We start from the raw sequence: 15,901 nt of genomic DNA, 5'->3' as shown, positions 1-15,901 counted from the left end.
ATGGTATCCCTAGCCTCTACAATGAGGAGTCCTTGTGGCACCTTAAAGATTAACAAATGTATTTGGGCATAAGTTTTCATGGGCTAAAACCCACTTCATCAGATGCATGAAGTGGAAAATATAGCAGGGAAGTATAAATACACAGCATATGAAAAGATGGGTGTTGCCTTACCAAGTGGGGGGGGGGCAGTGCTAACAAGCCAATTCAATTGAGGTGGAAGTGGGCTATTCTCAACAGTTGACAAGAAGGGATGGAAATCACGTTGGTAGTGCTAATGAGGCCAATGGAAAACCTTTCATATGAAAGGAGACTCGAGGAGCTCCGTTTGTTTAGCCTAACCAAAAGAAGGCTGAGGGGGGGATATGATTGCTCTCTTTAAATATATCAGAGGGATAAATACCAGGGAGGGAGAGGAATTATTTCAGCTCAGTACTAATGTGGACACGAGAACAAATGGATATAAACTGGCCGTGGGGAAGTTTAGGCTTGAAATTAGACGAAGGTTTCTAACCATCAGAGGGGTGAAATTTTGGAACAGCCTTCCGAGGGAAACAGTGGGGGCAAAAGACCTCTCTGGCTTCAAGATTAGGCTAGATAAGTTTATGGAGGGAATGGTTTGAAGTGATAACGTGATTTTAGTCAATTAGGCAATAACGTGCCATCGCTGGTAAAATGAGGGTCCGGCTGGAGAATCTTGCCTGTATGCTCGGGGTTCTACTGATCGCCATATTTGGGGTCGGGAAGGAATTTTCCTCCAGGGTAGATTGGCAGAGGCCCTGGAGGTTTTTCGCCTTCCTCCGCAGCATAGGGCAGGGGTCACAAGCTGGAGGATTCTCTGCGACTTGAAGTCTTTAAATCACGATCTGGAGACTTCAACAGCTGAGTTAAGGGAAAGTGGGTGGGTCAGCTTTTGTGGCCTGCATCATGCGGGAGGTCAGACTAGATGACCATAATGGTCCCTTCTGACCTTAAAGTCTATGAGTCTATGAGTCTAAATAAGGTGGACCATTTCAAACAGTTGACAAGAAAGTGTGAGTATCAGCAGGGGAAAATTAGTTTTTGTAGTGACCCATCCACTCTCAGTCTTTATTCAGGCCTAATTTGATGGTGTCTAGTTTGCAAATTAATTACAGTTCTGCAGTTTCTCGTTGGAGTCTGTTTTTGAAGTTTTTGTTGTTGAAGAATTGCCACTTTTAAGTCTGTTATTGAGTGTCCAGGGAGATTGAAGTGTTCTTCAACTGGTTTTTGAATGTTATAATTCCTGATGTCAGATTTGTGTTCATTCATTCTTTTGCGTAGAGACTGTCCAGTTTGGCCAATGTACATGGCAGAGGAGCTTTGGGAATGGGGGATGGATCACTCAATGATTACCTGTTCTGTTCATTCCCTCTGGGGCACCTGGCATTGGCCACTGTCAGAAGACAGGATACTGGGTTAGATGGACCTTTGGTCTGACCCGTTGTGATGTTCTTCACATCTAGACTATGTCTCAATCTTGCAGATGGCTTCTGCATAATATCTCTAAGATATGAATTTTCCTATCCACTCACACAGTTTAAACTCTTGTCCAGGCTCTCATCATCTCACATTTTGATTACTTTAACATCCTTTTCTCTGGCTGTGACAAATGTAATCTTGCTCCACTCAAATCAATTCAGAATCCTGCTGCAGAGATCATTCTCCTACCCATCTCTTTGAACATGGGCAAACCTCTCTTTGCATCCCTTCATCAGCTCCCTCTTCTTTCTCTCTTTAAACAAACTGCTTGTCTTCACTTTCAAGGCCCTTCACGGCCTAATCCAACCATATCTATCATGTCTCATTCACTATCAAAACCTTGACTCTGACCTCTGATCAGCCTATGACATAGGTCTCCACTGCCCCCTTATTAAATTTTCAAAAAAGCTGTGTTGTGCTTTCTCTCATTCCACCACACACCTTTGGGAAGAGCTCCTAGTCCAGTGACTCTCAACCTTTCCAGACTACTATACCCTTTCAGGAGTCTGATTTGTCTTGTGTACCCCCAAATTTCACATCACTTAAAAAGGACTTGCTTACAAAATCAGACATAAAAATACAAAAAAGTGTCACAGAACACGATTACTGAAAAATTGCTTACTTTCTCTTTTTTACCTTATAATTGTAAAATAAATCAATTGGAATATAAATATTTCACTTACATTTCAGTGTATAGTATATAGATCAGTACAAACAAGTCACTGTCTGTATGAAATTTTAGTTTGTACTGACGTCTCTAGTGCTTTTTATGTAGCCTGTTGTAAAACTAGGCAAATATCTAGATGAGTTGATGTACTCCTTGGAAGACCACTGCGTACCCCCAGTGGTTCACATACCCCTGGTTGAGAATCACTGTCCTCGTAAACACCTGCAGAGATACCTCATTATCCTCCTTCAAATTCTCCTTTGCCATGAGGCCTACAAAAATGTGTACAACTGTTAATATATCCATCTGTTGTCTCTTGTCTTAGATTGTAAACTCTTTGGGGTAGGAACCATCAATTTTTGTTCTGTGCTTGTACAGCACTTAGCACAATGGGGTCCTGGTCAATGACCCCCATTATTATTTGTCTAGTAATTAAAACAAATAATATTATTTGTATAATCATCATTCTAGTACCTGAGCACTTCATAATCATTAATGGATTTCTATCTTCACAACATCCTGATGGAAGAAGAGAAGTCCTTTTCCCTAAGCGACTTGCCCAAAGTCACACAAAGCTTGCGTTAGGGGTGTGTGTGTGGGGGAACCCAGACCTGAGTCCCAGCACAGCACCCTGTCAATTAAACCATCCTTCCTATTGAATGCAATTATAGAAGCTATCTTTAGGAAGGATTTGAAAAATGTACTCAATACATGGTAACTTTTAAGCTTGAGCTGCTTCCCCAGTCCACTCCAGACAATGCTTGCCCGTCCTGATTCTGGGGTCTGATTCAATGTGGGTTGTAGCCCACGAAAGCTTATGCTCTAATAAATTTGTTAGTCTCTAAGGTGCCACAAGTACTCCTGTTCTTTTTGCGGATACAGACTAACACGGCTGCTACTCTGAAACAAAACTACTGACTCCCTAAAAAGTAGCACTCATGGAATATCTGGTTTAAGCAAATCTCAAACAGAAAAAAATGCATACATTTACACAGGACAACCCTGATGTCCAAGCCTTCTCCTCAGGCATGGTTAACCATCGAGTTTCAGATTCTCCATAAGCACCTACAAGAGGTCTGGCTCTTCTCCTTACTGGAAAGATCCACCAGCAACCCCTTTCGTTCTCCACGGGTTCTCTGTAGAAAGACCCACAAGCAGCTACTACTCCCTTCATGCCAAAGCAAAGCTGAACCCTGAACCTCACTGAAAAGGGCCAGCATGCCTTATGACATATCTAAAATGAAATACATCTGTTTCACCTCTTCCCTGGTACACCAAGTCTCTTGCAATTAAACAGAGAAACGGCTATGTACTTTTTAAAGTGAACTGTATTTTATTTGTATGTTTTTTGAAAATTTATCAAATAGCAGTTGATTGACAATGTAATTAATACTAGATCTGACTGAACAACAGAGATAAATATATGGTAAATGTATTAAATGCATTTCAAAAGTTGTAGAACAACATAATTGCCAAATAGTATCTAACTATGAATTAAAAACTCAGACATTATTCAACAAATACCAGAGAAAAAATCATTTACATTTTTGCTGAATATTATTTGACAAGCCCTATTACATTTCTTTTGATTTTGTTATACCTTCCCTTTCTTCTTAGCTTCATCTCCAGTCTGCACGTGCTCATAGCTATACATGGACCTACACACTGGGGCTGTAAATTTTACCAGATACTTAATAGCCAAGACCAATTCTAGGCATGGGCAAGCAAAGCCGTCACCCTGGGTGCCTTCTTCCAAGTGGCACTGTACTGCTCACTTGTTTCTCTTTTGTTTTCTGGGGGTTGGCACCACACTGATTAGCCAGCTTCCCCCCTCCCCTCGGCCATTCAATGCAGGGAACACAAGGTCCATGTGAAAACATCTTCTGTCCTGGATTGCAAAATGGCTAGGGCCACTCCTTAGGAGAACTAAACCTAACAGTCACAGACTTATATGAATGATGAGAGAACCCTCACAGTACAGTGGCAATGCAATTGCTAGAACAGGGAGTGTGCTGTATTTGCTACGAGGGTGCTGTCCCTGGACTGCTCATGAGCACATTCTTTTATACCAACCTCCAGGAATTTGATAAACTTGAAGAAGTCCACTAGAGTCTTCTGGCTAAGAAGCAGCATTCTGTCTTTTGCTCTTCTAGAACTTCCCAGCGGCGGCAAGGAAAGTTCTCCCTTATTGGGATCTCCATTATTCTACTTCTTCCATTTTTGAGCAGTGAATCGCCTCCTTTAGTATAGGTACACCCTGTCTCCTCAGTATGCTCAGCTAGCTCTGCTGGCTCCACTCCCTCCCTACTCCCTTTGTCAAGCTCTACAACCCCTGGAAGCACACAAAGGGTAAGACCGCTGCTGCCTCTTGAATTCAAGGACTATGTGATTGTTGCCAAAAGTTTTCAATAAAAAGTTACATTTTAAAACTATAATGTTGAATGTCCATTAAGAAGAATATTAGAAGCTAATAAACTGAATATTTGTCTGTTATTTTTTAAAATAAAAACAGAACAAATGTTATATTTGCAAATAGCCATAAAATAATGTCATGAAGGTAAATTAACCATGTTAGAATAAGGTACATTTTATTTGGAATTAGTATGCAAATACCACTAATGAGTCTCTGGAAATACATACTTAATTTCAACAACTGCAATTATCATCAATAACTATTTATTTGTTCTCTAACTGAAGCTGATAGTTGATTAACTCTCAAGTGTATGAATTACAGTAGAAAAAACCTAAATTAAAGAGGGTCTTTCTCACAAATAAAATTAGAACACTTTACCAGAAATACAAGACGTTTTCTACATATTTGTTATTTACTCTAATGCTGAGGATATTTGCCTGAATTTATTTAAATACATCTCCTATTAACTAAAGAGACAAGAAAAACCTAAAAAGTAGGGCTGTCGATTAACCGCAGTTAACTCATGCGATTAACTCAAAAAAAGTAATCGAGATTAAAAAAAAATAATCGCTATTAATAACAGTTTTAATCCCACTGTGCAATAGAATACCAATTGAAATTTATAAAATATTTTTGGAATTTTTTTTACATTTTCAAATATATTGGTTTCTATTACAACACAGAATACAAAGTGTATAGTGCTCACGATCATTTTTACAGTGTAAATATTTATAACAAAAAATATAAAAAGAAATATTATTTTTCAATTCACCTCATACAAGTACCATAGTGCAATCTCTTTATCGTGAAAGTGCAACTTACAAATGTATTTTTGTTACATAACTGCACTCAAAAACAAAACAATATAAAACTTTAGAGTCTACAGGTCCACTTAGTCCTGCTTCTTGTTCATCCAATTGCTAAGACAAACAAGTTTGTTTACATTTACAGGAGATAATGTTGCCCGCTTCTTATTTACAGTGTCATCAGAAAGTGAGAAAAGGTGTTTGCATGGCACTTGTGTAGCTGGCGTTGCAAGGTATTTACGTGCCAGATATGCTAAACATTCGTATACCCCTTCATGCTTCGGCCACCATTTCAGAGGACATGCTTCCATGCTGACGATGCTCGTTAAAAAATTGTGTTAATTCAATTTTTGACTGTACTCCTTGGGGGAGAATGGTATGTCTCCTGCTCTGTTTTACCCACATTCTGCCATATATTTCGTGTTATAGCAGTCTCGGACGATGACCCAGCACATGTTGATCGTTTTAAGAACACTTTCTCTGCAGATTTGACAAAATGCAAAGAAGGTACCAATGTGAGATTTCTAAAGATAGCTACAGCACTCGACCCAAGGTTTAAGAATCTGAAGTGCCTTCCAAAATCTGAGAGGGATGAGGTGTGGAGCATGCTTTCAGAGTCTTAAAAGAGCAACGCTCTGATGTGGAAACTACAGAACCCGAACCACCAAAAAAGAAAATGGACCTTCTGCTGGTAGGCTCTAAAGTTTTACATTGTTTTCGTTTTGAATGCAGTTATTTTTTGTACATAATTTTACATTTGTAAGTTCAACTTTCATGGTAAAGTGATTACATTACAGTACTTGTATGAGGTGAATTGAAAAATATTATTTCTTTTGTTTTTACAGTACAAATAATTGTAATAAAAATAAATATAAAGTGAGCACTGTACACTTTGTATCCGGTGTTGTAATTGAAATCTATATATTTGAAAATGTAGAAAACATACAAAAATATTTAAACAATGGTATTCTATTATTGTTTAACAGCATGATTAATCACGATTAATTTATTTAATTGCTTGACAGTCCTACCAAAAAGGCATTTCAGATTTCAGCATAGTACATTTGTCACTGGAACAAAAATTACACAATATTAGTATTATATATCTGTATTACTCCTGAAAGCACTGTTAATGCTGAAATGTCATCCTTAGCTTTTGTACCCAGCTATTGCAGTACCTTACATCTCATCATATACTGTTCTAAGAGTCTTGTAATTGCTAGTCACAACATGAGTCCAATAGATTTACCTAATTTTCTTTAGTTCTGCAAATTCAACCAGACCTTCAACATTACTTTTAAAGGTTTTTTCTTTACATTTGTGGTAGTTTAACTATTAGGTTGACCCAGTGGTACAACTTTTGGAGGCCGACTAAAGAATGACTCCTCTTAAACTCATCTTGGGATGGATGTTGTATTGGTAAGGGGTTTTATTTCCGTGGGATATGTTTTTTAGTTACTGACTGAAGTTTAAAGGCAAGTTTTATTAAAGTTCACTGTCTTCTCTATTTAATTTGCACTCAGGAATGAGGAGGTTACTTACCTGTAACTAGAGGTTTTTTACAAAACCTTTACCCAGGAAAGCTTATGCCCAAATAAATCTGTTAGTCTTTAAGGTGCCACCAGACTCCTTGTTGTTTTTCTAGATACAGACTAACACGGCTACCCCCTGATACTTGACACCATAGAGGTTTTTTGAGATGTTTGGTCCCTATCTGTATTCCACTGACCGTTTACGCATGCACATCATGCGTCCGAAGTTGGAGATTTTGAAAGTAGTACTGTCTATTAGTCTGCGCATGCACCCTTGGCTCACCTCAGGGTTTCGACCGAGGTGATAAAGGGCAGGGTGGACCAACAGTTCCTTCGCCACTGCAAATCCAACAGACCTGCAGCAGAGGGGAAGGAGGGCAGGAAGTGGAATACAGATAAGGACCACATAGCTTGAAGAACCTCCAATTACAGGTAAGTAACCTCCTCTTATTATTTGAGTGATGTATTCCACTGAAGGTGATTAACAAGCAGTACCTCAGTAGGAAGAGGGTATGAGGATGAAGATGGAATGGTTGAGCAGAGGACAGTTGCGCTGAAGGAGGCACCTGCTACTGAGACATAATGCATAGCAAAGGTATGTACTGAACTCCATGTGGCCACTTTATATATGTCCCGGAGTGGCATATCATGGAGGAAGGCGATGGTCCAAGCCTAGGTTCTTGTAGAATGGGTCCACACCCAGAGGGTAAAGGCAATCCCAATAACTGATGGAGTGTAAAATGCACCCTGAAATTCACTTGGAGATTCTCTGTGTGGAGGTTGCCTAACCTATAGCTCTTTCAGCTACTACAACAAACAGTCGAGGAGATTTCCTGATCAGTCTTGTCCTCTGCAGGTAGAAGGACAAGGCCCGATGGACATCGAGGGAGTGGAGTCGTCGTTCCTATTCCGAGGCATCCGGCTTTGGAAAGAAAGCAGGTAAGTGAATGGGCTGATTGGAGCGGCGAACAGCAGAAGCTAACAGAGGGAGTTTGCCTGGGATCTGTCCGAGAGGAGGTACGCTAAGTGCTGCATTGGGGGGCTGTGTTGGTGAGTATCCGAGTGTCTGTTGCGGGGACAGTTTGTCAGTTTGACCGTGTGCTTGACTGATTGTTTGAAAAGTGGGAATTGGGAGTGCTTTGTTCCAGGTGGGCCCTGAGTGGGCCTGACTGTTATAAAAAGGCAGTCAGCAGCGAACCAACTGAGCGGTGAACAGCGGAGGCTAACAGAGGGAGTTCGCCTGGGGAGAGCCCACTGAGGCTTTCATCTTGCGGGCTTCTGTGAGTTGCTGCAGTAGCTGAGGAAGCTCTTAGAAGGAAGAAATTATGGAAGGTGAGCGTTCAGCTGTTGTAACCTGCACAGGTTGTGCCATGTTTGTCTTTCTTCCACAGGACAGAAGCGACTTTGTCTGTACCAAGTGCAAGCTGGTCTCCATATTGGAAGAGAAGGTTCGAGGTCTGGAGAAACAAGTATCGACCCTGCGTTGCATAAGAGAAAATGAAGATTTCCTGGACAGACGTCAGGATATGCTTCTATGGGCACAACGTTCTGAAGAATCGAAGCAGGCTGCACAGAGGGGACAGAGGGACGCTGAAGAAATTTGGCAGCATGTGACCTCCAGAAGAAGAAAGAGGAGCGTCCATGTACCAGCAATGGAGATACAGGCGAGCAACCGTTTTCATGTTCTCTCCACAGGCACTAATGTGGAGAGTGGACTAGATGATACATCTGAGGGAAGGGAGCAGAAGGAGACTCCACCGATTGGAAGGCATGAGATGCACTGTCCTAGGGATGGGGGTTCCACGACCACCGCTCCCAAGAGAAGGAGGCGGGTGGTGGTGGTCGGGGACTCCCTCCTCAGGGGGACTGAGTCATCTATCTGCCACCCTGACTGAGAAAACCAAGAGGTCTGCTGCTTGCCGGGAGCTAGGATTCACGATGTGACGGAAAGACTGCCGAGACTCATCAGGCCCTCGGATCGCTACGCCTTCCTGCTTCTCCACGTGGGCATCAATGATACTGCCAAGAATGACCTTGAGCGGATCACTGCAGACTATGTGGCTCTGGGAAGAACGATAAAGGAGTTTGAGGCGCAAGTGGTGTTCTCGTCCATCCTCCCTGTGCAGGGAAAAGGCCTGGGTAGAGATCGTTGAATTGTGGAAGTCAACGAATGGCTACACAGGTGGTGTCGGAGAGAAGGTTTTGGATTTTTCGACCATGGGATGGTGTTCCAAGAAGGAGGAATGCTAGACAGAGACGGGTTCCACCTAACGAAGAGACGGAAGAGCAACTTCGCAAGCAGGCTGGCTAACCTAGTGAGGAGGGCTTTAAACTAGGTTCACTGGGGGAAGGAGACCAAAGCCCTGAGGTAAGTGAGGAAATGGGATACCGGGAGGAAGCACGAGCAGGAGAGTGCAAGAGAGGACTCCTGCTTCATACTGAGAAAGTGGGACAATCAGCGAGTTATCTTAAGTGCCTATACACAAATGCAAGAAGCCTGGAAAACAAGCCGGGAGAACTGGAAGTCCTGGCACAGTCAAGGAACTATGATGTGATTGGAATAACAGAGACTTGGTGGGATAACTCACATGACTGGAGTACTGTCATGGATGGATATAAACTGTTCAGGAAGGACAGGCAGGGCAGAAAAGGTGGGGGAGTTGCATTGTATGTAAGAGAGGAGTATGACTGCTCAGAGCTCCAGTATGAAACTGCAGAAAAACCTGAGTGTCTCTGGATTAAGTTTAGAAGTGTGAGCAACAAGGGTGATGTCGTGGTCGGAATCTGCAATAGACCACCAGACCAGCGGGATGAGGTAGACAAGGCTTTCTTCCGGCAACTAGCAGAAGTTACTAGATCGCAGGCCCTGGTTCTCATGGGAGACTTTAATCACCCTGATATCTGCTGGGAGAGCAATACAGCGGTGCACAGACAATCCAGGAAGTTTTTGGAAAGTGTAGGGGATAATTTCCTGGTGCAGGTGCTGGAGGAACCAACTAGGGGCAGAGCTCTTCTAGACCTGCTGCTCAAAAACTGGGAAGAATTAGTAGGGGAAGCAAAAGTGGATGGGAACCTGGGAGGCAGTGACCATGAGATGGTTGAGTTCAGGATCCTGACACAAGGAAGAAAGGAGAGCAGCAGAATACGGATATTCTATGTTTCTATGATTGAGATCATACTGGGAGACAACCTTTGGCAGAAATTTCAGATGCAGGTGCAAGGAAACTATCTTTATGGAAAGTGGTGAAAGAAAGGTCCGCCATCATGGCCCCAAGTTCACCTACCCTTCTCTCCAAAGCGACAACAACAAGGAAGGTGACTTTCATTGAAAAGAGGAACAGAGAGCACAAAGTCAAGCTTGAATGGTGGATTTTGTTAATGCTGAGAGAAAAAGGTAGAGGGCTCACTGGGGAGTGATGGGTTGAACAGGTGGAAAGGTTCTGATGAGGCCTTTTCAAAACCTAGCAATCAGTGTATGTGTAAAGACAGAATGTCCTTCTGGGCATAGTGGAAGGTGCTAATTGTTGCCAGGTGCACCTTAAGAGAGTACAAGACAAGACCCCATGTCTTCAATGACAGGAGGTAGTCTTAAAGGAGGGGAATCTCCACTGCTTCTGGAGAAAACCCCTTCTGTTGGACCCAGGAGACTAAGCGTTTCCATTTGCCCCAGTAGGAATGCCTCGTGGACTCTTTCCCGCTGCTCAAGAGATTGTTTTGTACTTCTGATGAACATGCCTGTTCTAGAGAAGATGCCCATCCAAATACTATGCTCTGAAGTGAAGCATCTGGGCTTCGGGATAGATCCTGCCATTGTGCTGCAGCAGTAGCTTGTGGAAAGTAGGGATGGGAATTGGGGGATGGGTGGACACACGGAGGAGTTTGGGAAACCAGAACTTTCTGGGCCAGCAGGGGGCAATCAGGATGACTGTCGCTCAGTCTCGTCTGATCTTGTGGAGTACTCAAGGCAGGAGTTGAAGAGGATGACATCACACGCAAAAGGACACTAATAGTTCTGACCTGGACCATGCGGCACTGAGAAGGAACTGGAGACACGGTCGGGTCTGTCCCACCCTTTATCACCTCGGGTGAAACCATGAAGCGAGCCAAGGTGCATACACGGATCAACAGTCACTACCTACTTTCAAAATCTCCAGTTCTGCGCGCATGTGTAAACCCTCAGTGGAATACAATAAGGACCATCACATGAAGAAGAACATGTTCTTAAATAAAACCATATAAGCTGGATACAGGATTGTCATTTAACACCCATCACACTGCATCATATGTGAAAGTGTGACAAATAGGAAGAAACTAGCATCTTCATTATTATCTTAATTGAAAAGAAACCTCTTCTGGGAACCATTTTTGCGGGACGCTTATTCTTTACATATTATTGTTTCTTGATTATATTTCCTATTTTGTTTTACTAGATTTGAAGGGTAATGAAAAAATGGGGAAAAGTATTACTTTCAAAATTGTTTTGAAGGTCACAGACTAGTTCCACTCATTTATACAATTCAGTAACTTTTTAAACTGACATCATTAAACATATTAAAGAGGAAGAGTGGGATTTTTTGTACAAAATATTGAAAGACAGCTACAATATGGATTCTAAGTAGTATTCAAAGTGCAAAGTATTCAAGTGCCATTAATTATATGAATAGAAAGCAAAAAGATCCTTAATCGGATACGGACACAAAAAGAAGGAATAGTGCTATATAAAGACTTATTTTTGTACTTATTGCTTCCCCCCACTGTTTGTATGAAGAGTATTTCTAACACTTTGAAAGACATTCTTAGTAAATATAGTTTCTCTCTCAGCACCATGTTATACTGTTTACTAGGGTTAGAGATGAAATAAAATTAGGTCCATCCCAGTCTATGTTTCATTAGCTGAAAAGAGTATTTTCATTGCCATGAAGCAGCAAAAAAGGGGAAAGATGCACTTTTCTTTTGTTCCCATTCTTCTCAGCTTCTTTATGCACTAGAGGATAAACTGATTTGTCTGAAGTATTTGCTTCTCACAAAAGAGATTTTTCAGTGCATTTAAGATTACTTTAATATTTTTCTCCTGTTTTATTTAGTCTCCTGGAGGAATTTAGCCCTTTTCTAATTGGGGCAGATAGCTTTGGGAACTACTCTGATTTTCTTGAAACACTTTATTTGATAGGATCAATTCCTGATATGTATTGCCCTTCCTTTTTCAAATCTGCACTGGCTCTTTTTAGAAACTGTTCTCAGCAAGAATCTGCCACCAGGAACATATAGCCTGGATAAAGAATATTCTACCCATACAATGAAAGAAATGAAATTAATAGATCCAACCTAAACATCCCCTTCTGTTTCAATTGGCTGCAATAGATACCAACTGTCTATTTAGGAGGGAAAGTCCAAATTTTTACAATTTACTTCTTCTGTACCACAAAAAAATCCATTTATTCCAATGAATTAAAAGTGTACCCTATTCTTCCCCTTCCAATATCCCTATTAATAGTTCTCAATTGTTGACACCTATGACTATGTACTATTTGCTTCCAGGCCTAAACTGTTGTGCATTACGGAACTGTACTGTTAAACCATTATAGATTAAATTTATAACTGAGATCTCAGAACAGCATCTCCTGATATCACAAGATGCTATTTTCATGAGAAATAATAGCAAAGATGCACTAACTTTTAATATAACCATTGAAATCCCATTATGGGAATAAAATATGGACAGCCATTGTTAAACTATTACCAGCTGCCACAGCATTATTACAAATAGCTTTAAGCCAGAAGTTTTGTCAATGTGTTCTATTTAATATTATGAATTATATTCATAATAGTCAAACCTTGCTTAATTAATTCAAAGAGGCATATTCACTCCCAAAGCATTAAGAGGGATAAATCCTTCCCTGCATAATTTCTAATGCATGTCAGTTCAAATGAGTCTAAGATTATCTGGCACCCAGGGGCTCTTCCAATAGTTCCTTATCCAATTAATGCCCCTAGTTCAAAATATCCAATCCTACCAAGCCATTCTACCTTGCCCATACTCTGGAATTGCTGCCACTTTTGCAGTTCCTAGCTGAAAATCAGTATGTCTTACATGTTCATGTTACAAGGGTGTTCATGCCCGATACATGGAAATGGTAAATTCACCAGGTCTTGACGTCTTTAAATTAAGAATAGATGCCTTTCTGGAAAAAGATATGCTTTAGTCAAATAAAATATTGAGCTCAATACAGGGGTAACTGGGTGAAATGTAATGGCCTGGGATTTACAGAAGGTCAGACTACATGATCTAATGGTCTATTCTGATATCATACTCTGAGATCTATATGTAGAGTCCTCCCACAGCCCCAGATATCTCTAATTTATCATCTTCAAGAAGCACAGCACATTCTTCAGATGTCGTTTTCAACTGCGCTCTCAGGTTTCAAAAAGAAACACAGCCACCTTACTGTTAGTAGCCAAAACTTCTGGGGCCACAACCTACCAGAAGCCCGTGGAAGAAAGGGAGCCTTACCACTGAAAAAGCCACAGTGATGGGTACAGTAGAAGAACCTAAGTGGAATACACAACTCATTAAGAGAAAGCTCTGCCAAACACCAAACAAAGAATCCCACGCTCATGATAAGAAATTTGATTTGGTTTCCCCTCCCAGTAGGTTAGAAAGTACATCTCGCTGAGATTTCTGAAGAAGGGGAAATGTTTTCATCCTTTTTAGATCAGATTGATTCTGAGGACACCTCACTGAAGAATTTTAATGCCCAGAACAGCAGCCACTTACGTGATTTGCATACAGGGGGAAAAAAAGGCTTCTGCATTCTTCTGCTTCTTTGATGTTAATGGGACTTCTTTTAAACCAGGTTATGATTTCCCCCTGAAAGTGAGGTTTTTACCCACAAAAGCTTATGTCCAAATAAATCTGTTAGTCTTTAAGGTGACACCAGACTCCTTGTTGTTTTTGTAGATACAGACTAACATGGCTACCCCCTGATACTTATAACCAGACTGTTAACTAAACTTACTAACGTTTGTTTAATTTCTGAGGAGTCTTGCATTGTTGCTTGGACTTTTGGGTCTCCTTTGAAATATCAGTACTACTGTCAGGGGGCAGTGAGTCCATTTGCTCTGGCAGTGTTATGTCCTGGGGCCAGATGTCCTGGGGCCAGATGTCAGAGACCAGAGGCCAAGTGAGGGCAAAGGCCTGGGCTGGTCCCTAAGGTCAATCCGGGCAAGGAAAATGGTGCGAAAACTCCGTAGACATTTTGTGCTTACCTAAACCAAGAAAGGAGATTAACCCCTCTTCCTGAAACAATCTAGTTGATCGGACTTATTCAATCATTTTCAGGTAAAATTTAAGGGCTCAGACCAGCTGAGACGAATACAGGTTCATTTCTTTGTCACATTTTGGGTTGAGGCAGGAAAAAACCAGGGATACTACTTGATTAATGTGAAGGCTAGAATTTTTCTTTGGAACAAACTTTAGGCAGAAATCTCAGGACCACTTTGTCAAGGTGAAAGGAAATTAATGGAAATTTGCAATAAACAGTAGATTTCTCCTACTCTTTCTGGTTGAGGTAACTCCAATGAAAAAATTCCAACATGGATAAAGAAAATTTAAGGTAGCAGCTATCAAGTTTCATAATTCTTAAAGACATTCTTCTGTTGTGGTTTTTTTAACCTAAGAAATATTAGAAATACTACCAGATATTTTCTGGATAAGCTCTTATATATCTCAGAGCAAGCTTACTGTAAGTTATCAGATCTTATCTTACAGGGAAGGGGTGTTCAATATACTCAGTAGCCTCCTTTATTCAAACTCTCAGTTACTGAAGTTAAAGAATTGTTAAAGTTTAATTTAGTGAAATTAAAAATCCCTTCCCCACAAATTCCATCTCATCTCTTGTTGAAGAAGGTTGGTGGTGAGGCACGAGACTGACACTCAGGGGATATGAGTTCTGATACAAGTTTTCAGACTTCCTTTGGGCAAGTGGCTTGATTTCTCTCTGCCTCAGTTCCCTATCTACAAAATAGGAATAAAAAAGCCTTAACTCACAGGCATTTAGTGGGAATAAATTAATAAATTGAGAGTGGTGATTGATGCCATTGTTTGACTTTCTCCAATCATCACAGACTTCCTGGACAGATAAGACTTTACCATCTCATAAATGTAAACTTTCAGGGGAAAATCATAACCTGGTTTAAAAGAAGTCCCATTTACATCAAAGAAGCAGAAGAATGCAGAAGCCTTTTTTCCCCCCTGTATGCAAATCACGTAAGTGGCTGCTGTTCTGGGCATTAAAATTCTTCAGTGAGGTGTCCTCAGAATCAATCTGATCTAAAAAGGATGAAAACATTTCCCCTTCTTCAGAAATCTCAGCGAGATGTACTTTCTAACCTACTGGGAGGGGAAACCAAATCAAATTTCTTATCATGAGCGTGGGATTCTTTGTTTGGTGTTTGGCAGAGCTTTCTCTTAGGCCTGGTCTACACTAGGACTTTAATTCGGATTTAGCTGCCTTAATCCGAATTAACCCTTCACCCGTCCACACTACAGAGCCAGTTAATTCGAATTAAAGGGCCCTTTAAATCGATTTATGTACTCCACCTCGACGAACGGAGTAGAGCCTAAATCGATTTTGTTAATTCGAATTAGGGTTAGTGTGGACGCACACCACCGAATTACTGTGTTTAAGTTAATGGGGTAGTGTGGCCGCACACCACCGAATTAATGTGGTTTAAAACCGAATTAAGGTGCTTAGTGTGGCCGCGCACAATCGAATTTATACAACCTGTTTCCCAAATTCGAATTATCTAAATTCGGATTAATCCTGTAGTGTAGACATACCCTTAATGAGTTGTGTATTCCACTTAGGTTCTTCTACTGTACCCATCACTGTGGCTTTTTCAGCTTCATAGAGTTTAATGCCAGAAGAGACCATTAGAACAGTGTTTCTCAAACCTGATCACCTAGTACAACCTCCTGTGTATCAT

The 15,901-nt window shown here is 41.0% G+C and overlaps 1 protein-coding gene across 1 annotated transcript in view; it reads right to left on the bottom strand.

Annotated features, from left to right (window-relative positions):
• KHDRBS3 (KH RNA binding domain containing, signal transduction associated 3) overlaps positions 1-15,901 on the bottom strand; it is a 213,009-nt gene that overhangs the window by 70,849 nt on the left and 126,259 nt on the right. The window lies entirely within an intron of this gene.

This window comes from Terrapene carolina, unplaced genomic scaffold (assembly GCF_002925995.2).
Source record: "Terrapene carolina triunguis isolate 2854851 unplaced genomic scaffold, T_m_triunguis-2.0 Scaffold58, whole genome shotgun sequence".
In the NCBI taxonomy this organism is placed as follows: domain Eukaryota; kingdom Metazoa; phylum Chordata; order Testudines; family Emydidae; genus Terrapene; species Terrapene triunguis.
This window is presented reverse-complemented; position numbering and strand designations above follow the sequence as displayed.